General features: G+C 41.3%; 1 long non-coding RNA gene across 6 annotated transcripts; it reads right to left on the bottom strand.

The window, feature by feature from the left end:
* Positions 1 to 479: 479 nt before the first annotated feature.
* Positions 480 to 22,908, bottom strand: LOC129649900 (uncharacterized). 6 transcript variants are annotated; one of them, XR_008713408.1, is made up of 5 exons: positions 22,248 to 22,908; positions 21,820 to 21,996; positions 16,065 to 16,190; positions 8,029 to 8,153; positions 480 to 804 (listed from the first exon to the last, which is right to left on the bottom strand). It is a non-coding gene; the product is annotated as an uncharacterized LOC129649900 (long non-coding RNA). The 6 variants fall into 6 exon arrangements; XR_008713406.1 differs by lacking the exon at positions 16,065 to 16,190; XR_008713410.1 differs by lacking the exons at positions 480 to 804; positions 16,065 to 16,190 and adding an exon at positions 906 to 2,449.
* Positions 22,909 to 23,130: the final 222 nt, after the last annotated feature.

Raw genomic sequence — 23,130 nt, 5'->3', positions numbered from 1 at the left:
CTGGGTGTAAAACCGGCGCACCTTCTCAGGCAGATGTTGACCGTCCAGACCCCCAAGAAGTTTTAGTTAGCAAAGAAGCCTGCTTACAGTTTTATAGATAGTGTCTCTCTGGGGCTGCGATTGCCCCCTTCCGGCTCTGGCTGCCTGTCACCGGAGGGGGAAGGTCTGCAGCCGGCTATCTCTGTTCAGTCCTTTGTTCTGTGCGCGGGCCTGGCGGTGTCTTAGGTTAGGGCTGGCTTTTCGCGTGGTAGATATCCCACAGTCTGGTTTGCTAGCCCAAATTATTTCGCTCAGATAGCGCTCAGGACATTCGGCCGGATTCTTACTCTAAGGGACACAGCCCGCGCCGCGCTTCCCTGCCCAGCCCCCGCTTGCTAATGGCATGTGCAGGCGTCTGCGCCGCTTCTCCGCTGGGGGGGTTACCGTAGGGCTCACAATCCGCGATTTTTAATTGTTTATTATTTTTTTTTTTTCCCCTCCCTTTTATGTGGCCCTCTGTGCTTCCAAAGCTCGGCACAGATTCGGCAGTGAGAGGGTTTCCTGGTGTTTGGAAACTTCTCTCTTTTTAAGACTCCCTTCCCGGGACGGAACTCCGTCCCTCCCTCTTTTGTCTCTTTTTTTGTCTTTTATATTTTTTCCTACCTCCTTTCGAAGAGTTGGGCTGCTTTTCTGGGTGCCTGATGTCCTCTGCCGGCATTCAGAAGTTGTTTTGTGGAATTTACTCGACGTTTAAATGCTCTTTTGATGAATTTGTGGGGGAGAAAGTGTTCTCCCCGTCCTACTCCTCCGCCATCTTGGCTCCTCCTGTACCATAATTTTTAAAAGGGAATGAAATGATCAAATAGGTGAGTTATGGTCATATCTTACAGGCCTTGGAGTTGAATTTCAGTATCTTCTGAGTGTTAAGTGCTTGTGTTTAAATCAACTTACGAAAAAAAAGTATTATTATTCTGCTGCAAACGATCTAGTGTCAAACACCACAGTGACATTCAGATGAAACTGGCAACATTTGGGCTCAAGAAGCAGCTAGTGTCCCACCATCACGTGGCTTAAGCTGTCTCTCCTGCGTAAGTGGACACAACTGGAGACAATTTAAACTGCACTCCCAGAGAGAGCAAACCCCTGATACCCAGCCACCTCACACATTTACAGCTGGGAGGTGACCGAGATCACCCAGCCTTGTTGCTCTGAACACGAGGCACAACCTTGCCAGTGTGAGAAAACATTATTTTCTCTATGTGCATCCTCTGGGAAGTTTGCAACTCAGCATTGGCGCTAACCAGTACAACTGGCTCTCTCTGCCAGGCCAGCTCATTACTGGACAACCCGAGAGAAAGTTGCTGGAGGCATCCAGAGAGAAACTGGCTTGTCTCTCCTCATCATCTTACATCCAAGTGCTTAGAGGGAGCTTCACTGTGGTCCCCAAGTTCTAACTGAAAACATCGATTGTGTTTCAAAAAAAATCAGTAGGACAGAGGAAAGAATGTCATTGGTAGCTAAAGTAGCATGTCCAGGGGCTGGAAAAAGCACTGGTGGAGTTAGGGCTAGTAAAGGATGAAGGAAGGAGTGTGCATGCCTGATAAAGTTTCTAAGCCACACAGAACTGAAGCTGGGCTTTGGTTATCTTTGCATGGGTAACAGTGTGGCATACAGCTCTTGATTACATTTTCTTTGATTTCTTTATGCTATGTGATCCCTGTATATCTTATAATTGAACTCTTAAAAACTCCACGCAGACACTCTGCAGAGTATCCAAGAGCAGCCATAGATAAGCCCTCCAAAACTCTGTCTAACATTGATGACTAAGAGAAAAGTATTTCACTGACTTCTTAAGAATCCTCATAGAATTAAGGCTCCTTATAGAATTAATGTAATCATCTGGTGGTGGATTAGCATTTTCTAAATAAAGGAGCAAGTCCCCGCAGGGATGCAAGACGTGAGGTAGTGATGAATTAGTGTCTCATTTAGGCTTTGCAGTGAGCGAGAAGCTTAACATACCTGTTCTTGGTGTGCTTGTGCATTATTATTGTGATATGGTAACAGTGTTTTGAGAATTATTAATTGCAGGATATTGTGGGAACCTATGTATACCAGCTCCTCTAATCCTTAAAACATTATCAGGTCAGTATCATTCCTAGTTCATAAATGAAGAAATCAAACTCAACATGTTTAATAACTTGTCCAGGATCACATTGTTAAGAAATACCAGCTCTGTGACTCAAACTCACATTTCTCTGACCCAGAAAACTCAGTGTTAATCATCATGGTTCAGCAAGCCTATGTCTTTGTTGGATTGATGAAGTCTTGAGGGGCGTGCCATTCTTTGACTACTTCTCTCAAGAGGCGTGTAGACAAAGCTGGATGTTGGGAATGTATAAATTTTATCCTTCAGGCAGAACAGATGTCCAAACTTGAAGTTCCGTAACATCCACTGACCACGACAGGCTGTCTCATCAGGAGAGGAAATGGAAACTTAACTAAGAAGTGAGTTCCCCTGTTTTCAACCTTGGCTTTTGAAGCCTTCTTCAAAGGACTATTGTTTGAATTGCATCAGCTTTAAGCAGGGATTAGCATATCTGGGTTCAAATTCAAATTCCACCACTGGTTAACTTGGTCAAGTTGCATAATTCCCTGAGTCTCGGTTTTCTTATATACAAAATGGATATCACACTAATGTAAAAGTTAAGCTCCTTTCTAACATTTGCCACTTAAATAAGCATGTCTGTATGGTTTCAGTTTTTATTTCTCTAATCACTGATTTCTCTAAGAACTATATCTTCTTTGGCAAATTGTCTGTCAAAAATTTTTACACATTTTTTTAAAACTTGGGTTGTTAGTTGTCTTAGCATTAATTCTTGAGAATTTTTTTTTTTTTAATAAATTCTGGATACTTACCAAGAGTAGGTGAGAACACGGAACATCTGGAACTCTCATGCATTGCTGGTAAGAATGCAAAATGGTAGAACCACTTTGGAAAATTGCTGGGCAATTTCTAGAAAAGTTAAATATGTACCTACAATATGACCCAGCCTTACCACAAAGAGGGTTTTACCCAAGAGAAATGAAAATGTGTGTCCAATGATTTGTGTGTGAGTTTTCATAGCACCCTTATTGGTAACAGGCCCAAACTAAAAACAGCCCAAATGTCCATAAGCAAGTAAATGGATAAACAAACTGTGGCATAGCCATACGATGGAACATTATCAAAAAGGAAAGAAGTACTGATACCTGCTTACAATATGCCAAAGCTCAAAATAATTATGCTGAGTGAAAGAAATCAGACAAGAAAGAGTATGTGTTGCATGATTCTGTGCATGCTAAGTCACTTCAGTCGTGTCCAACTCTGCAACCCTAACGACCATAGCCTGCCAGGCTCCTCTGTCCATGTGATTTTCCAGGCAAGAATACTGGAGTGGATTGCCATTTCCTTCTCCAGGGGATCTTCCCGACCTGTTTTTCTTATGTATCCTGCATTAGTAGGCATGTTCTTGACCACTAGCACCACCTGGGAAGCCCTATATGATCCCACATATAGGATCTACATATTGCAATTCTACAAAGTGCAAATTAATCTATAGTGACTGAGGCAAATCAGTGATTGCCTTGGGCCAGGTAAAAATCTATGGGGGTGGGGGTTGGAGGGAAGGAACACAAAGAAAAAAGGAAATGTTCAAGGATGATGGATATATTCATTATTTTCCTCATGGTGATAGTTTCCTTGATAGATAAAATGTATCAATTTGTGCTCTCTAAATATGTGTAGTTTCAGATCAGATCAGATCAGTCGCTCAGTCATGTCCGATTCTTTGTGACCCCATGAATCGCAGCATGCCAGGCCTCCCTGTCCATCACCAACTCCCGGAGTTACTAGTCCCTTATCCTAGGAATTGCCCCTGATACAGAGGAGGAGCCCTCTGTAGTCATACCTGGACCACATGACCCTGCCTTCCTGGCCAGAGTTTGTCCATCCGATGGCAGGTCACTAAAGATGAGAATTACAGACATCAGTATTCTAGAAAAAAGATCCATAATTTCCTGCTTCTTAGGTCTCTGACATTGTCTGGCTCCAACCCATCCCAAGATAGATTGTCTTAACTTCAGATTTCAGAACCTGAGTGTCGTGTCAATAAATTCCTTCTATGGTAACAGGTGTATGTTATCTTCCACCCTCGGAAAGAAATGAATTTGACACTTAACTCATTGCACTGATATTTCTTGGACTTCCCTAGTGGCTCAGATGATAAAGAATCTGCCTGCAATGCAGGAGACCCAGGTTCAATTCCTTGGCCACAAAGATCCCCTGGAGAAGGGAATGGCTACCGACTCCAGAATTCTTGCCTGGAGACTTCCATGGACAGAGGAGCCTAGCAGACTACAGTCCATGGGCTCACAAAGAGTCGGACACAACTGAGTGACTAACACTTCCACTAATATTTCTTACGCTTTCTATCACAAATGGCCACATCCCTATTTTAAAAACAGAGCATTCAGCTGGCTCTGTGAGTGCTTCTGGAGAAGGCAATGGCACCCCACTCCAGTACTCTTGCCTGGAAAATCCCATGGATGGAGGAGCGTGGTAGGCTGCAGTCCATGGGGTCGTGAAGAGTCAGACACAACTGAGTGACTTCACTTTCACTTTTCACTTTCATGCATTGGAGAAGGAAATGGCAACCCACTCCAGTGTTCTTGCCTGGAGAATCCCAGGGACGGGGGAGCCTGGTGGGCTGCTGTCTATGGGGTCGCACAGAGTCAGACACGACTGAAGTGACTTAGCAGCAGCAGCAGTGAGTGCTTCATCCATCCCTTCATTTAACACGCTTTGGCACAAGTGATGGCATGCTGTAGGCCGGGCACTGTGGCAGACATTTTCGTATCTGAATCAAATCCTACAACTGCCTACACAGCCATCTGATGCTCGCAGTTGAGAAAGCTCAGGTTCAGAGCGGTTCACTTACTTGCTTAAAGTAGGAGTCCCTAATAGGGATTGAGTCCTACATACTAGGATTTGAGCCCAGTCCTGACTAGCTTCAGCACCTCACTTTTTCATTATCCATGCTCTGTTCCCTGGCAGTAGTAAGACCCAACATGAACTGAGCTCCAAGTGACTAGCCAAGCCACTGTAGTGGGCGGCTTCAGGAGCCGGGGATCCCAAAATGTTTCCTGGATGCTCTCAAGGCCAACAATAGCCATCTCAGGAGTTTGTCCCTACAAGACAGTGTCCTGGGAAGAGATAAATTATCTGTTCTTGAGGGCAAGGACAACCAGAGGATCTTTTTCCCCAATGTTGATGTCTGTTGCTTTGTAATGAATCTGACTCCTCAATGACAAACAAGTAGCAAAATCCTAAAAATAAAAACGGTTAACCATAAGAACAGGAAATACCCAACCAATGCCACTCTTGGCCACAAATCAAAGATAATGGGGCTGTAATAGTCTTCCTGTGAACTTGCTGGCACTCTGACCACTTATGAAAAGCTGAGGATTGAAGCTGCATTTTTACATGGTTTCTGGAAATACCTCTAATAATTTCAGTGACACAGGCTTGGGTTAAAGCCAGAGACCTCATGATACTTTCTTTTCCTCAGGGAAGTAAGTCTACTAGAGCAGAGGGAGATTTCATCTTCAACTTAGAGATCTCAGTTCTTGAATTTAAAAATATAATAAAAGGGGAAATTCCACAGATTTTCACTTTATATATTCTTTCTCATAATCAGCCTGCAGAAATAAAAAAACTGCCTAGAACTCAAGCGCACTGGAAATCATCACAGTGTCATTTGTAAGAGGAAAAGTGGAAGCAAGCGTTTAATCATCTGGTAATGATATAATGTTACATCCCAACTTTATTCTATTAAAAAAAATTTTAATAATTTGGTAATGTTAACAAACTATACCCATATAATGGGTTTCTTAGGTGGTACTAGTGGTAAAGAATCCGCATGCCAATGCAGGACACGGGAGATGCAATTTTGGTCCCTGGGTCGGAAAGATCCCCTGGAGTAGGAAGTGACAACCCACTCTACTATTCTTTCCTGCAGAATCCCATGGACAGAGGAGCCCGGTGGGCTACAGTCCATGGGGCCTCTAAGAGTCAGACACGATTAAGCAACTGTGCAGACATTCGTGTGATAAAAACTACGTACACATCAAACATATTTCAAATACTAATTTAATAATATAGACTAATCTTTATGACTTGTTAAATGGTAAAAATAGGGTACAAAAATAGGTATGAAACTGATCCTAAAATGTATGTGGTATGTGTTAGGCATGTGTGTCAGGAAAAGGATATATCAAAATATTAACAGCAGTGATATCTGAATATGGGTAAAATACTTTGCCTCTTACTTTTATATCTTACCCATTATTAAAATACATTATGCTAAATGAAATATGGTATCTCAGCAGACTGGATCCTGGAACATAAAAGGGATACAAATGGAAAAAACATGGAATCTGAATAAAGTCTGTTGCTTACTTCATAAATAGTAAGATATCAAAAGTGGTACCAGTTAAAAAATCACATTGTTGTATCTTGATTACTTGTAAGAGGTGTAGCAAGTCACTTGTCATTATTTTTTTTTTAACTCCAAAATTATCACTGGTTTATCTTTTGCTCCTTAACAACTTTAGAGCAGATTCAAGATAATCCTTCTAATAGCCTTATATTCATACTCAGTCACTCCCAATATGGTTTTTTAAGTGGAGAAGAAAGACGTGCATGAACAGTCAGGGCTCTGGAAACTACACACAACTGGGTGTGTCCACATCACATGTGTCAACAGCAACAGCCTGTGCACATCTGCACAGAGGGAAGGTGACAACCACTGACACAAAGACTTAGCAACTGCTGTGTGCTGTGCTGTGCTCAATCGTGTCCAACTCTTTGTGGCTGCATGGACTGTAGCCCACCAGGATCCTCTGTCCATAGGATTATTCCAGCAAGAATACTGGAGTCGGTTGCAATTCCCTTCTCCAGGGGAACCTTCCCTACCCAGGGATAGAACCAGAGTCTCTCGAGTCTCCTGCATTGTCAGGTGGGTTCTTTACCACTGAGCCACCTGGGAAACCCTAGCAACAGCTATGTGTTCTGAATTCAGAGCCCAAGAATCTGTTTAAATATTTAACCAGACATAAGATGTTGACTTGAAAGGTATATGCAACTTGACATCTGTAAAGCTATCTCTTGGGGTTATGGTCACAATCATTTAAAACAATGCTTTTCAAACTTTTTTTTTTAAATTATGGAATGATTTTTTAAAAGCAACCTTATATTTTATTTGTACAAAAATTCTTCCTGAGTGCCTACTGTGTGCCAGGAAGCACTGTACCACTGTAATTAATAAAATAGATGAGATCCCTACACATAAGAAATTAACTGTGGAGACAAACAATAAGTCAGGCAAACACTAAATAAAGAATTATAAAGGGTACAGAGTATCATGAAATAAATGAACAGGCCCAAGATGAGTGGGGACCCACTTTGGTAGAAAGATCAGGGAAAGATTCTCTGAGGCAGTTACATTGAAGGTGAGACCTTAAGAATTGGAATAAGACAGCCATACAAAGAACATAGTCACTAAATCATGTTCAACTCGTAGCAACCCCATGGTAGCTAAGCCCGCCAGGCTCTTCTGTTATTGGGATTTCACAGACAAGAATACTGGAATAGGTTGCCATTTTCTTTTCCAGGGAATCTTCCCAACCCAGGGATCAAACCCACTTCTCCTGCATCGGCAGGCAGATTCTTTATCACTAAGCCAACAGAGAAGTCCAAACAAAGAGATTGTGCATGAGAAAAACAAAGGTTGGAAAATAAAAATGTGTACTTGCACCAATTTGCCAACCCATGTGATTTTTCTCTAGTGATGCTTAACAGCCCAGATATAGGATACAGAAGGCATATTTTGAATTGAGGCAGAATTGGGAATTGCCAGTGAGTGTCCTAAAAGGTCTAAAAGGTGACAGAAACGGAGGAGAAATATGCAAATCTTAACATTCTGTAAGCAATCAGACCAATTCAATATTTACCTATGCAGAATCTTTTTTAATGCTTCTATGCCATCTTTCTCAGAGATCTGAATGTTTCTGGTTCATCATAGCGACACAGAGGCACTCAGAACTGTCGAGCAGATTTCACCAAAACCCAGAGGTGTCTGGAATAAAAGTGAAAGTTCACATCGACAAGTTTATATCATTTCTTAGAAGACAGCCATCTTCTATATATTAACAAACGGAGCCTAAGGCAGCACTTTCTTCACTACTTTTCTGTGATTCCGTCCCCCGACTAAAGGAATATTGCAGAGTCTGTGATAACTTGGCATGTCTCGCATATGATCCACCATTAACATAAATCAAGGTTTCGTGTTTGTAATTTATGTTTCAGCACTTAGAGAATACCTTGCTAGTTATTTTAAATAGATAAATCAAATCAAAATTTTGTTAATAAAATATTAGAAATGTCATAAGACCTCTGATTTATTTAAAGATGTCTAACATTTCTTGATCTCCATTTATTTCAAGGTTCAGGAAGAAAAATGGTTAGCTGGATCATCCTGCTCTTATTTTTATTCCTTCATTTAGGAGATTACATCTCAGCTCCAAAACCATTTTTAATAATAAGATATGCAATTTTTAACTGTTGATATTTTTTAAAGAATAAACTTGATTAAGATTAATTCATGCCATCTCAGATATACTCAAATAATGGATTAGTCTGTATAGCATATCTGATTCATGTCTGATAGTTAAGATTCTTTTCATTTTAGCTTCATCCATATATACAGACATTTACTCCTTAATTTGCTTAAAAGTCAGAACTACTTATGCAATAGAAGGAAACGAATGTAGACCAATCATTGCTAAGTAACACATACAGGGAATGCCTAGGATATGGCAAATTAACACTATAAAACAGAAAGCAAATGGTGTCCATGGATTGCAGAAAGATCCTTTTCAAATGTAGAGTGTCAGGAGATAAGAATTAAATATATCTTTAAAAAAAGTAAAGAGAGCAGCATAAAATTTTTGGAGGTGATGGTAGGTTTAAGGCACAGATCACAGTGATGATTTCACAAGTATATACTCATTTCCAGACTCATCAAGTTATATACATTAAATGTGTATAGCTTCTTGTATGTCAATACCTCAATAGTGGTTTGAAAAACAAACAAAATAATTAAATAAATGGAAGACACTTAAAGGAAAAGACAAAATTCAGATAAGTACAGAGAGGAGGAATGGAAGGAATACTTTCCTTTTCTAGCAAAGAATTAAATTCACACCAGGTCTTAAGTCAGAAACTGATTCTCCATTTTAGGTGTGGCCTTATTTATATTTTCCCTCTGGGAGCCTCAGGGGTGAAAGATTGGTCATTGACTTTGGAAATGATTAACAACATTCTTAATTTGCTACTTGACTCATTTTTGTCCTCCCTGCATTGGTGAACATATATATTTTAGATGCTTATGAACACTCAGGGAAAACAGCATGATGGAGTTGGTCACTGATTTTACAGTTTTAGAGTGGTCACAAAAGGATTTGTAGCTGGCATCGTACTGGAAGAACTTAACAGTGATTTGTCTAGTATTTCCCAAATAATAATAAGTTACAATGTTGAACATCAAAGTAACATTTAGTGCAAAAATGAGAAATAATTCATAATAGAAAGGCTTAAAAAATGCAAAAGAAAGGTAATAGTTCTTAAGGTCATTCCTACTCCAGTGTTGACTAAACAAAGCATCATGACTGGGGGAAAAACTTAACTAGGTTCACAACTAAGTAGCCAGGTGATCTAAGAGAAACTCAAGAGCTTCAGTTACAAGGAAAGAGAAAGAAACGGTAGGATTTCTTAGGTTCTCCTTTAGCTATAAAGTTCTAAGGTTGGTCCTTAGCCATGATACTGTTGCCTTCCACTGAGTACAGAATCTTATACATTAGTTTCTGACTTTTGAGTATGCTTAACTAATTACTGGCTGCTGCTGTTCAATCGCTCAGTCGTGTCCGACTCTTTGCGACCCCGTGGACTGCAGCACACTAGGCTCCTCTGTCCATGGGATTCTCCAGGCAAGAATACTGGAGTAGGTTGCATTCCCTTCTCCAGAGGATCTTCCTGACCCGGGGATCAAACCTGGGTCTCCCACATTGCAGGCAGATTTTTTATCGGCTGAGCCACCAGGGAAGCCCAATTACTGGCTAGCCTCCTAACACTACACCTACTAGATTAGGTCTTGCTACTCTTAGAAATACTAGGTCATAATATTGAAAGAAACTTTTTTTAAAGATCTTTTTTAATGTGGACCACTTTTAAAGTCTTTTTTCCATTTGTTGCAATATTGTTTCTATTTTATGTTTTGGTTTTTTGGCTGTGAGGCCTGTGGGGTCATAGCTCTCCTGCATTGGAAGGCGAAGTCTTAACCATTGGACCACCAGGGAAGTCCCTGAAAGAGATCTTTTAAATTAGTTATTTGTATAAACTACAGCCTGAAGCAACATCCTCCTTTCAATTTCATTTCTATTCCTTACATGACTTATTCAAAACCAAAAGAAGTCCGACACTGATCTTTTGTCTCATTTATGGGAGTTCAGTATTTAAGTGCATACACATTACTCATATTCACACAACGTCCTGCACATATTACCTATATACTTGCTGCACACACATTATAGGATTATCAAAAGAGTAATAAGAGTCATATGATTAAAGAACAAACGAGGCAAATAGATCAGTTTGCCCCAGTGGCAATTAAAAAAAATCTCTAAATATCAGAAGGTTTAAATAAGAAAAACAAAAAACTGCTTACTATGGCCAAAGATGCATACCTGGGGACAATTATGAAAAAAAAGAAGAGTAACGAGGATTCTCGGTAACACATAATACACACCAAAACCGTTTCTTAAGATGCATAAAGAGGAAAAATGTTTAACACTTTAAGTTTAAACTGGGTAAAGACCAAGTTGCTGAATATAATTTTAAACAGAGATATATAGGATAAGACAATCTAATGTTGAGTCTTTTGATTTTTTTTTTCCATTTTCAGAGTGGCAGTTTCTGACTCCTTCCAGTGAGGTTGCCAATACCACCCAATGGTAATATAGAAAACAAATGAGCACCCAGAAGCTGAAAGAATGAGGAAAGTTACAGTTCAAAGTTAAAATACAAAGTCGCCATTCCATAACCTGTCCTATAAGATAAAAAAATTCAGATACTTGAATTTAGTCCCCAAAGAAAAGTCACCCTGTTAAATAAAACGCTTCACAGTCCTCCTCTCTCTGAAGCTATTGTCATGAGCTTTCCCACCCCTGTTCCCATTAACACTGGCACACATGTGAAAAATGTAACAGGACTTGAACCTCGCCGTTTCAGCTGCGGGTAATCCAGCAGAGAAGGCTGCAGTGGGAACGCGTGTCTTCTTGCCCAGGAATGCTGGGTTTCACCCGTGGAGTATGAGTGTGCACAGTGTGAAGATGAAGTGGGTTGGAACAGTCAGGCAAACCGGGATGTTTAAGATCTGACTTTGCCTCGTGACCTGAAGGGAAAGCCACATACGTGCCATGGGTTGCTGGGACCAGAGAGGAAGGAGAATTGCTTTTCTTCTCCCAATTCCTGGACATCTCTTTGCTCTGTTTTTTGGGACAGTAGGTATCATGTGGCCCTGAAGAGCTGCCTCAAAGCCCACATCTAAACTGCTGTTGTGAGATACGGACGTGCCGCACTCCCCTGCTCTAGCCATGGCTTCCTCATTGCATCCAGGGATTCAGGATAATGGAACTAGACTCGTAAGAACTTACTACTTTATGATGACATTCAACATTCACACTCTAAAGGAAAGAAAATTTGTTTAAACCACCTAAGCTCAGAGTATAGAAGCAGAAAAACAGGTGTGTGTCTCAGGCCTTGTCTAACCTGCAAAGGCATCATTACCACGGCCTTGCCCAATCTCCTTGAACTTAACCTGTGAATGGAACATTCATTGTCAAACACCGAACCATCCTTCGTCATTTCTTAGTTGGATAGGTGCGTGCTCAGTCGTGTCTGACTCTGTGACCCCATGGACTGTAGCCCTCCAGGCTCGTCTGTCCATGGGATTTCCCAGGTGGCCATTGCCTTCTCCAGGGGATCTTCGCAACCCAGGGATTAAATTTGTGTCTCTTGCGCTGCAGGCGGATTCTTCACCACTGAGCCGTCTCTCAATTATTCCTCTTTCAAATCCAGGTTTTTCTTGGGCTTCTAACAACTTTCAAAACTATTTCAGGTAACTCCTAGTTTTCTACCAAGGTTGAAGGGGCTAAAATGAAATTGGTTAATGTTAACACTGGATCCAATACCCAGGGCAGAATAAGCTAAGATTAGCAGGGCTCTAGTTCCCTGTATATGACACAAAAGGTGCATTTCACTTCAACAAACTGCCTGTACAAGAGGCTTTCTAACAGAACGAGATAGAAAAGAAGCTTATGAGTCAACAAAATGTTCTGAGAAGTATGCTATTTGACCTCAAATTGAAAAGGACCTTATTTGCAAAGTAGTTTTTCTTAAAGATTAAGTCAGTCTTATTAGGCTCTCAACATCTAAATACCAGTTCAAACCAGTATACTGTCAGCCCTCCAAATCTGCAGGCTCCCCATCTGTGGATTTTAGCAACCGCTGATGGAAAATATTTGAAAAACCATTTTTTTTCCAGGTAATTCCAAGAAACAAAACTTAAATTTGCCATGGCTGGAAACTATTTATATAGCATTGACATTGCATTAGGTATGACAAGTAATCTAGAGAAAACTTAAAGTGTATGAGAGGGTATGCATAGGTTATATGCAAATACTGCAAGGAGATCCAACCAGTCCATTCTGAAGGAGATCAGCCCTGGGATTTCTTTGGAAGGAATGATGCTAAAGCTCAAACTCCAGTACTTTGGCCACCTCATGCGAAGAGTTGACTCATTGGAAAAGACTCTGATGCTGGGAGGGATTGGGGGCAGGAGGAGAAGGGGACGACAGAGGATGAGATGGCTGGATGGCATCACTGACTCGATGGATGTGAGTCTGGGTGAACTCCAGGAGTTGGTGATGGACAGGGAGGCCTGGCGTGCTGCGATTCATGGGGTCACAAAGAGTCGGACACGACTGAGCGACTGAACTGAACTGAACTGATGCCTTTTTATATAAGGGACTAGAACATTCATGGGTGCTGATATCAGTGGGGAGGGCTGGAACCAATAACTTTTGGATACCAAGAGACTTTGGTAGCAGAGAAACAAATTAAATGAACCATAAGAACATCTCAACCTCAGAATGTGGGACACTCTACACAACTTCTCACATGGTTTCTCCAATAAATTGATACCATTAAAAAATATGTGTATACTATTTAGAATGAATAAAAACTTTAAAGATGTAATAACCAGTTGCAACTTGTAGACCATATTTGGCTCCTAATTTACACAAACCAAACATTAAAAGTCACTTGTGATAACCAGGGAAGTTTAAACTAGACTGAGTATTAGATGACATTAGGGAAAGTCTTTATCAGTTATAAATCTATCCTGAAGTATTTACAAGGGAAATGATAGGCTTACAAGTGAAATTTTCTTTAATGTTCTCAAGAAAAAAGTGGGGGAGTAGATTAAACAAGATGGGCAAAATGCTGATTACTGTTGAAGCTGGTGATTGGTAGATGCAGGTCCTTTCTGATCTCTTATGAATGTTTCACAATTTTCATGACAAAAAAGGTTTTAAAAGCCAATGCATTATCACTGATCTAAAAAAGCACTTAAGTATCATTACAACATAATTTAGTGCAGTACAAAATGGAAATAATCTAAATGTTCTATAGGAGAAAAAAAAGTTTAATCTATGATAAACCAATCTGATGAAAATTAGGCAGCCACTAAGATGACAATACAGAAGCGAGCAACAAAGAAAATGGTTATGGAATTATTATTTTTAGAATAAGGACTACATCCACATTACAATCACAACTCTTTCAAATATGTGTGAATATAAACAAAGAATAGACAAGTGTAAAAGAAAAACAAAATATCAAGTTGATATGTCATAAAGTGATGAAATGTTTTTCTTTTTGGTGATATAATATTGTTTCTGAAACAAAAAACTGACACTAACAAAGAACAAAAAACCTGATATGGAGCTGCATATGCGGAAGTGTAACCTGATGCAGGGGAGACAGCGCTGGCTTTGGAGTTAGACAATACGGACAATTTAAATCATCTGAGAATCAGTTTTCTCATCTCTAAAATTGATATAAAATAACTGCCCTTTACTAAATCCCAGGTGGCGCCAGTGATAATGAATCCGCCTGCCGACGCAGGAGAAACAGGAGATGTGGGTTCAATCCCTGGGTCAGGAAGATCCCCTGGAGAAGGGCGTCGCAACCCACTCCAGTATTCTTGCCTGGAGAATCCCATGGACAGAGGAACCTGGCAGGGGTTATAGCCTAGGAGGTTGCAAAGAGGTGGACATGACTGAGCACACACGCATGCACACACACACACACACACACACACACACACACACACACACACCCCTTTCCTTTAGGGATGCTACAAGGATTAGAGATGTAAGGAAGTATCTACCATAATACCTGGCATGTAGTAAACATGCTGTAAACAATATTTACTACTATTGTTTAGTAAACATTCTGTAAATAGTGCTTACTACTATTGTCATAATAAAAATATGCCAGAGTTTTTGACATTTGGGGGAGAAGTCTGTAAACAAACAGGAGAAAGGGAGCGGGGCTGAGGATGCATGGCCACAGATTTTCATGGTGGCGTGGCTTTTACACACAAAATGAAGACAGGGACTTGCCGGGCACTACAGTGGTTAACACTCTGCACTTCCACTGCAGGGGCGCGGCTTCAATCCCTGGTTGGAGAACCAAGATCCTGCATGCCGTGAGGTATGACCAAAAAAAATCATTAAAAAAAATTTTTTTTTAATGAAGGTAAGGCAAAATTCAAGGAGGTTTTAAAATTTCATCTGGACCAGTTGGAGGTAAGGGTGAGCTGGAGAGGGGCCAAAGCTTGTCCGAGGGGCTAGTGTAATGAGGCAAAGGAGGCCATGAGAGGTAAAAAAAAAAGTCTACCCTACAGCAAGAACAGGAGAACCATGTAACACCACATTCAAACTACCCTGCAGCTTCTGGCAAAACTGTAGTTCCAGAGGAAGGAGAAGGAAAGGAGGGAATGAAGAAAAAGAGGACCCCAAGTCTGAATGAGGTGCAAGAAATATTTAACTGCCTCTAGATGGGGCTAGAGAAATGGGACTTCTTGGCACTAACAAGCAATCCCTAACTGTGATTATGATGATAGATTAGTGTTTCAGAGCTTGAATGGCCTGGAGTTCTTAGAAAATTGCCTCATCCTATCTCTCCACTCTACAAGATGAGAAAATTACATCTAGGAAAGAGAAGTCTCGGGAGACAATGGCAAGAGTCTCTGGCAAAGCTATGGCTAGGATGCTGGCTTATGAGCCTGAGACCAGTGTACTTGCTGTACCTCATCATGCCAGTCTCCAGGATGGTTTGTTCCATAACCTCACCAAGTCAATCTTTTTCCCCATATTTATTAAACATACATAGCTTTCCATGTTGGAGAAGGCAATGGCACCTCACTCCAGTACTCTTGCCTGGAAAATCCCATGGATGGAGGAGGCTGGTGGGCTGCAGTCCATGGGGTCGCCAAGAGTCGGACACGACTGAGTGACTTCACTTTCATGCATTGGACAAGGAAATGGCAACCCACTCCAGTGTTCTTGCCTGGAGAATCCCAGGGACCGGGGAGCCTGGTGGGCTGCCGTCTCTGGGGTCACACAGAGTCGGACACGACTGAAGCGACTTAGCAGCAGCAGCAGCAGCAGCTTTCCATGTCTTCAACAAACAATAAAATACAAGCACTTATTCTCTTCATTAATATCCTACATGTCAAAAACTTCCTACTAACTTCAGATTGTTTTGTTTCATGAAACCAAAGAGAATGTATTGAATGTTTGTTCATCAAAATTTTCATCAGCACCTACTAGGTAGCAGGCATATAAGAATGAATGGCACAGACCTTGTCGCCAAGGAGCTGACAATCCAGTGAAGAAAGCAAGCATGTGTGCATAGAAGCATAATCCTGCAGGGACGGGTTGCAATGCTCAATGTGCTGTGGAAACAAGGAAAGCGGAGGTCATTAGACCTGAGAAGGGAGAGAAGGAAGAGAAAATTTCATTGAAGGTGTTGCCGGAGAAGGCCCTGAGCATGAATGAATGAAGTCGAAAGGCAGGGACAAGGGACTTCCCTGGTGGTCCAGTAGCTAAGACTCTGAACTCCAAGTGCAGGGGGCTTGGGGTCAATCCCTGGTCGGAGAACTAGATTCCACATGCCTCAACTAAAGATCACACATGCTACAACTAAGACCCAGAGCTGCCAAATAAATAATTTTTTTAAAAAGGCAAGGACAAAGAAGGTGGCCTGGCACAGTAGCTTTATGAAAGGAGATAAGGACCGAAACCTCTGAAAATGACCAGAAAATACAGTAAGCATACATAGGAGTCAGAGTTGGATGGGACTTGTAGTGAGAAAAATCAGTCAGGCAAACTGGCAGCAGAGTCAGGACCAAAGTAAAAGCCAACCTCTTTTTAAGTTGTAAGGAAATATAAAAGAAAGAGAGAGAGAAGAACGTATTTCTTGTCTCTGAGCCCTAAGTATAATCAGGTGATTCAAAGTGAGTCACAGCCAGCTGAAGTATAAGAAGACTCCAAGAACAGATTTAATTCTGGTCTTGGACAGATTTCAGCAGCTGCCACCAAACCTACATCTCAGGGTGTGAGTCCTTGGGTGTGCAGACAGATTTTGGCTTCCTGGCAAAAACTTCTTTATTCTCTTTTTTTTCTGAAATCTGGCCCCTTTTCTTCTGGCTTCCCTCCACCCTCACCTTTACTCTCCTCCTTGAGATCCACTGCGGTATTTAGGATAGAAATTCCAACTGAGAGATATTTGGTCTCTCCTCTGTGGACCTGTACGGCTTTCAGCGAATGATGCTTCAAAACCCTCCAGTGTTGACAACCCTCAATAGGCACACCCTCCTTCTCTAAAGAACGACATCAATGGGCATCAAATTATAGAGACATACGATTACAAGGGGGAACTTTCAATATAGCCTATAATCCAAAGTCTACTTCAGGGAAAATTTTATGAGAGTTGCAAAATACAATGCAAGCCACACAGGAAGGTGAAGCAAAGGTTCCTGGGGAAATGGACCACTTAGAAGCAAAAAAGAGCAGAAAACCAACACTGCTAAATGTGTACTTCCTTTGTGCTGGGCACCACCATGGGTATTTTACACTTATTATTTAATAATTTATTTTAAAATACACTTATTATAGGAGGAAGGAAAGAAAAGACACTTCTTTTCTTGTCTCATTCAATTTTATTCTTTGAAGTATCTCTCAATAGTTTATCACATTTTATCATTTCTACTAAAGATGAATTTGGAGATGATGAGAACAAGGAGATTTCTAGTATTAGAATCAGAGAAAACTTATTTCTTCAAACCTATGTATGTATATTCTTTGCAAGAGTTCCCCCAGTTTTCAGATGACAGAGCATTTAAGGATACATACTGACATGAACTTGGCCACCTCATGCGAAGAGTTGACTCGTTGGAAAAGACTCTGATGCTGGGAGGGATTGGGGGCAGGAGAAGGGGACACAGAGGATGAGATGGCTGGATGGCATCACTGACTCGATGGACGTGAGTCTGGGTGAACTCCGGGAGTTGGTGATGGACAGGGAGGCCTGGAGTGCTGCGATTCATGGGGTCGCAAAGAGTCGGACACGACTGAGCGACTGAACGGACTGACTGACTGACATGAACATTAATATTTCTTCAAATACATCATGGGCAAAAGGATTGCTAAATATTCTGCGGGTTTTGCCTTGTACTAACACATCCTTCTGTTCAAAATGAGTACATTTTCTGAAACCAGATCCTGAGATGGGAATGAACCTAGAGAAAAGTCAAGAAAGCTTTACGAGGACTTAGCTCTCCTACCTGGCAGACTCTCTCTCGAGATTGCCCAGCAACCCTGACCACAGATTTGCATTCTTCTCTGCTGCATGCTTGTCTGGACCTATCAGACTATTAAAATATTAATAGGGTCGTGGTATCTGTCATTATTAATTTTAGAGACTAACAAGGACATGCTGAGCCATAGTATTGATAGATTTGTAGAATATGTTAATCGGAACACTCATTACTCAGCTGTTAGCATTTTTTTCAGATGGTTTTTCTCCACTAGTCATTTTTGATATTTAACAATTTGTCATATCCAACTATCCACACTTGTTCCTTAGAAATCTATTCATATATGTATTTTGTAATGTCTTGATAGCAACAATTTATTAAACAATTGTTGTGCCCCATCATAGAAGGAAAGAAAATCTTCTGAAAAAATACCTGGAGAATTTAGCTAAGAAATGAGTAGATAATGAAATGTGGCATAAAAATAATATGTTTCTGCTCTTGAAATGAGAAAGCTGAAGCATAAAGCTAAATGAGTTCCTAAGAATTAACAAGCATGAAGATCTAATCTTTTCTATTCAATAACTGTTGAAATGTACCAAGCTTAGATTTGGGATGTGCACTTAACAAAGAGAAACTCAAGTGTCTCTCCTGGTCAGAGTAAACAACTCAAATATAATTGAAAAACTAAATAAGAAGTCTTTTTTTTTTGTTACCTACAGTACAAATTATCTCTGCAAGTAATGATTCTTCTCCTTTTTTTGTGGGTGAATGCCACCATAACCCTATGTCTCTCCAGTCTTTTTATTCTCCTCAACCTATTTCCACCATCATTTCTAAAAGATTAGTACTTTATCTGCCTCCAAAAGGGATGGTGGTAGCAAAACGTATAAGCACAGTCTTAGTCAGAAAGACTCATGCTTTATTCTCAATTACATTTAGCACAACAACATCAAAACACCCAGGATGGAGCCAAGCTCACACCATACTTCAGACAGCTATGTTACTTACTGCAGTAACCTGGCTCTCCAGGACCATGGCTCTGATGAAAGGGTGAGGAGCACAGGTGGAACCAGAGAAGAATTTGCCTGGTTGCAATATCACCATCACTATTTACAAAATACCCCTTAATGTGGCTTCAAGCAGAAATAGAAAGGTTTTCAATTCAGAGGATGAAATAGCCTCAGTTGGGCTTTGTCTAAGGTTGTCTCTATCACACATCAGGTAGTGATATGTCTCTTTTTTGACATGGCCAAACTTATTAAATGACAAGTTAAAAGAACAACAGAACGCTTTGCTTGTCTGCTTAAATGCAAAACAAACAACAAACTGTGGAGGGAGGTGTTTTCCATCTTCAGTACTGTACAGTTCATGTTTAAACTGACAACCCAGGTCTCTTCTCATGACCCTGAAGAAGCTCACAGTTTTTCAATCGTAAAATGTAAATTTCAGCCCACCTCCCCAAAGCACTGAATAATGAATTATGAGAAAGAAAACATTATATAGACTGGGATGTTCTGAAAATAGGGTGTTAAAATCAACCCATGATTCTCCACAAACTCCTTTTTACTTTCTACTCCTGTCATTAGACATCTGAAAAATTAATTCTCGCTCCATCCTCCACATGCAGAATATAACTGAAAACTCTTGGGTGAGTGAGGCTCCGGAATGGGTTCATTTGTCATTCTGAAATCAGTGATCAGTCCATATTACTGCAAGGGTGGAAAGTGTGATGGACAAGGCAAGAGCATGTTGGCACCATAAATATCCTGAAGCTGTGGCTTTCCCATTTCATTCCTGACATGTGCACTTTCTCTTTCACCAGAGTCAAAAGTGGGTGTGGCAGGAGTGAGTGAGGGTGGGTACGGGTGTATGTGAAAGAAGGGATGAAGAATACTGTCATCAAGGGCCCCACTTCATTGACACTTGCTCCATCGAGGACTGAACTACTCACACCCTTCATGCCAGCCTTGTTGGCCACACAATGGCTGTGTTTGTCTCAGCCTTAGTGACTCTGCCACAGTGATACAACTGGATGATGCTACGATCTGGGGTCCACCAGGTTCATGTGGGGATGCCCGAACCCCTAAAGTGCTGGTATTTGGAGATGGGGCCTTTGACAAGTAAACAGGTTTAGATGAAGTCATGAGGGTAGAGCCCTCAGGATGGGATTAGTGTCATTATAAAGAGAGACACTGGAGAGCCCACCCTTTCTCTCCATGTAGGTGTTTAGAGAAGAGGTCGAGTGAGCACATGTGAACATGGCCACGGTCTGCAAGCCAAGAAAGGAGACCTCACCAGAAGCCAACCATGCCAACACCCTTACCAGACTTACAGCCTCTGGAGTTGTAAAAGAATTCATTTCTGTGTCCATGTTATCACAGCCCAAGCTGACTAAACCAGGTGAAGAGACAGAGACATTTTGGAAAGAGTGATTTCCATAAAAAATGGTTGTTCTAAATGCAACAATGATTTCATCTCCTTTATACTCATATTTTATGAAATTTCATTGAAATAGACATCTCTTGGCCAGTGCCCAGGGCTCTCACCCTGAGAAAAACAATCAAAAGTATAAGAACTGAGGAACCAGAGGCTGAATCCAGCCCTTCTCAAATGATGGGGCAGTTGATGCCATTTCTTACATTCAATGTCTAGTCAAATTGCAGCAGGTATGACCAAATACAGGCTTCCTAGGTGGCGCTAGTGGTAAAGAACCCACCTACCAATGCAAGAGACCTAAGAGATAACGGGTTCAATTCATGGGGAAGATTCCCTGGAGGAAGGCATGTCAACCCACTTCAGTATATTAGCCTGGAGAATCCCTTGGACAGAGGAGCTTGGCAGTCTACAGTTCACGGGGTTGCAAACATTCAGACACTACTGAAGCGACTTAGCATGCATGCACACATGACCAAAGGCGCTTCCTGATCCTCCCACTAGAGAGCCACCCCTCAGGCTAACTGTAGGCTAAAGAGCCCTCTCTTTACAGCAGTAACTAACACACATTGCAAGTCAACTAAGCCGTGTCTGACTCTTTGCCACCCTATGAACTGTAGCGTTCCAGGCTCCCCTGTCCTTCACTATCTCCCTATACTTCGTTTTAAAAAAAAAAAAATTTTTTAAAGGAGAAGAAAACTGCTAAATTCTCCTATACCAACCAGGTTTGTTCAGTTTTCTGACTTCTACAAATCTAAAGCTTTCTATTTGACTCCTTATGGCTCTGTTACATTAAGACTCCTGCAAGGTCAAAAGAGACCTCGGTTCACCAGGTCTAGAGCTCGGTTTACTAGCTGCCAAGGATCAAAACTGCAGAAGTTCTCAGAGACAAGTAAGTTTCTAATAAACTTGGTTTTCACTTGCTTAAAAAAAACAAACAAACGAATAAAATGTCAACACCGTGCAGGCAAGTCCAGAGATGGAAATGAAAGCTCTGCCTATCACTGCAAGCTTTATTTTTTTTTAATAAAACTGATTTGGATCAATTTGAGATAACTGCTGAGAGATGCCAGGTTTTATTTTAGCTACATCATTTGTTTTTGTTTCTGATCTGGGCACTGAGAGGAATGCTGCCAGTGTTTTTCCAGTAGCACAATACAGTTCTAGAAGAGTTAAAATAAGAAACCCTACCTGCTTAATCTGCCAGAAAACACAGGAGAGGAGCAATCAGCCCTGGGAAGAGGTGCTCTGAATGAGGTATGCCTGGCTGCTTTAGGCCATGCTATCTGTCAGTCTTTCAAAATTCAAGTCATTACCAGATGCTGATCTACTATAATATTGTGATATTTTATCTGATTACACTTACCTGATTGTGCCTTATCTGCTATTTGCCTTCCCATTCTTCCATGTATATTAAATGCAGGTGCTTTTATTATTCTGAGAGCTAGAAAGTGTTGACTGCTCTGAATATAAATGGGGATATTATATCATTAACTTGCTCCAAAAGCAGGGCCATTCACTGTGTAAATCACACACAAGGCACCTAGTGGAGACACAATAAACCATAATATCTTGAGAAAGAAAGCAACGGAATGGATAAGGAGATAAAAATTTAAGGCATTGTTAAAGAAGGGTAATCTTCGAAATCCTATTTGATTCTTTCAAACTAGCATTTGTTGATAATACCACCTTTACATTAGAAACTTTTTTAACTTCATAAAAAAGCTTTGGGGGGAGGCAGCATCATATGGAATGCTGTCACTAATAGGATTGCATAGAAACACAATCACTAACCTTCTACGGCTCGTCTAGGTTAGAAGAGCGTTTCAGAAGGGCTAATCTTTCAGCGATGTCTACCCTGCTTTGGCAAATACAGTCTTACCCAACCGGGGTGTACAGCTTAAACAAGACGAACAAATGACCAAACGCGCTCAGCATTTCCAGATGTTGAAAGGTGAATAGTTTAGAATCTGGCTGCAAATTTCAAAGGAAGTAATCAGCAGCGAATTAAGGCAGAACTGTGACCACGTGTGGCTGCCCAACCATCTGGGGTTCCATGCTCTGCGTAGTTCCCACTAGGTTGGCCTCACTGAAAGTTAATGCACAGCTATTTAAGTGGAAAGTTTCAGGAAAATCTATTTTCAGAGCAAACGTTATGTGAGAGTTTCAGTGAGCCACTGCCCTCTGTTGGATGGAATATCCGATGGCCTGTTCATTTATCAGAGTGTCAGATGCCTCCACCGTGAAACAGCTGGGGGCCAGGCCGTGTAAAGGAACACGGGAGGCACAGTGCCCGAAGCAGGGTGGCCGGAGTCATCACCTGACTCTCAGGGCTGAATGTGTGAGACAGAAAAGAGCCTGTCGTGAGGCCAGCTGGGAACAGGAGGAAGTTCCTCTGCTGTGTCATCAAGGAGGATGTGCTTTCCTCCCAAATTCTGCGTGAGCCAACAAAGCCTAGAATGTGAGTGCTATTTCTGTCTCCGCCAACCCTCAACCTTCCCCCACACCTCCCCAGCTGTTACTTATAAACGCATGCCTGCATGCAGGCTAAGTCACCTGAGTCGTGTCCAACTCTTTGCGACCCTATGGATTGTAACCCACCAGGTTCCTCTTTCCATGGGATTTTCCAGGCAAGAGTACTGGAATGGGTTGTCATGCCCTCCTCCAGGGAATCTTC

Source organism: Bubalus kerabau, chromosome 4 (assembly GCF_029407905.1).
Source record: "Bubalus kerabau isolate K-KA32 ecotype Philippines breed swamp buffalo chromosome 4, PCC_UOA_SB_1v2, whole genome shotgun sequence".
Taxonomy (NCBI): domain Eukaryota; kingdom Metazoa; phylum Chordata; class Mammalia; order Artiodactyla; family Bovidae; genus Bubalus; species Bubalus kerabau.
The sequence above is the reverse complement of the archived record's forward strand: the minus strand, read 5'-3'. Positions and strand labels throughout refer to the sequence as shown.